Here is a 1,591-nt window from a genome sequence, read left to right as displayed (position 1 = left end):
TCCCGCTGTCCCTACACATGCAGTAAGTTCGTCATGGGCGCTGGCCGGCAGGCCGCGAGACCTGACGCCCGGCGGCAAAGAGTGCTCCTCTGAGGATATAGATGTTCCGTTCCGCCGCACAATGGTGACGGTGACCGCTGCCTGCGGTGGCAACGCTGGGCAGAGTCGATACTCGCCGTGTGGTGGAAGGTAAACATTATGCGGTACATCAGTACTTTCCTAATAGTTCGGTCGTCTCACGGCACTGCTTAGTAAATGATGCAAGGCCACATATAGATGATTTATGCGAATGTCCCTATACGTGCTGTAAGACTGGGCACACAACGTGAATCGCACGTCAGCCAGACACTCGAACATGCACCACTCTCGGCCTGCAACGGAGACACACAATACGTAAACATCTGGAATGCGACAATGTCGAGTGCATCCTCTCTGCGACATTGCACCGTCGACACTATGATAACCAGAGCAGTAGGTCCACCTATAAAAGCACAATACCCCACTCCTCCGACAACTACCATTGCTCAGATAAACCAACACACATCCTACACAGAGGGGCACCAAATATCACCCCCCGCCCTCGTGTTATACCACATGAAAAATAGCAGAAGTGAGAGACACAGACCCGCCAGCCTCTTGCTACAAGCATCGAACCGACGTGACGTATCTGACGGTGACTCAGGCATCCGCGTACTGCCACAACTATCCACCCCCCCCCTCTCTCTGCCCCCTTCCCACACAATACCAAATTTAACCAACTTTATCGCTTAACCTAACTGTGGATGTACCAGATTATCGCTTAACCTAACTGTGGCTGTACCAGATTATCGCTTAACCTAACTGTGGCTGTACCAGATTATCGCTTAACCTAACTGTGGCTGTACCAGATTATCGCTTAACCTAACTGTGGCTGTACCAGATTATCGCTTAACCTAACTGTGGCTGTACCAGATTATCGCTTAACCTAACTGTGGCTGTACCAGATTATCGCTTAACCTAACTGTGGCTGTACCAGATTATCGCTTAACCTAACTGTGGCTGTACCAGATTATCGCTTAACCTAACTGTGGCTGTACCAGATTATCGCTTAACCTAACTCAATTTGTCCCTTAACCTAACTCAATTTGTCCCTTAACCTAACTCAATTTGTCCCTTAACCTAACTCAGTTTGTCCCTTAACCTAACTCAGTTTGTCCCTTAACCTAACTCAGTTTGTCCCTTAACCTAACTCAGTTTGTCCCTTAACCTAACTCAGTTTGTCCCTTAACCTAACTCAATTTGTCCCTTAACCTAACTCAATTTGTCCCTTAACCTAACTCAATTTGTCCCTTAACCTAACTATATTTGTCCCTTAACCTAACTCAATTTGTCCCTTAACCTAACTCAAGTTGTCCCTTAACCTAACTCAAGTTGTCCCTTAACCTAACTCAAGTTGTCCCTTAACCTAACTCAAGTTGTCCCTTAACCTAACTCAAGTTGTCCCTTAACCTAACTCAAGTTGTCCCTTAACCTAACTCAAGTTGTCCCTTAACCTAACTCAAGTTGTCCCTTAACCTAACTCACGTTGTCCCTTAACCTAACCCACGTTGTC

The sequence above is a fragment of the Schistocerca gregaria genome, unplaced genomic scaffold (assembly GCF_023897955.1).
Source record: "Schistocerca gregaria isolate iqSchGreg1 unplaced genomic scaffold, iqSchGreg1.2 ptg000045l, whole genome shotgun sequence".
NCBI lineage: Eukaryota > Metazoa > Arthropoda > Insecta > Orthoptera > Acrididae > Schistocerca > Schistocerca gregaria.
The sequence above is the reverse complement of the archived record's forward strand: the minus strand, read 5'-3'. Positions refer to the sequence as shown.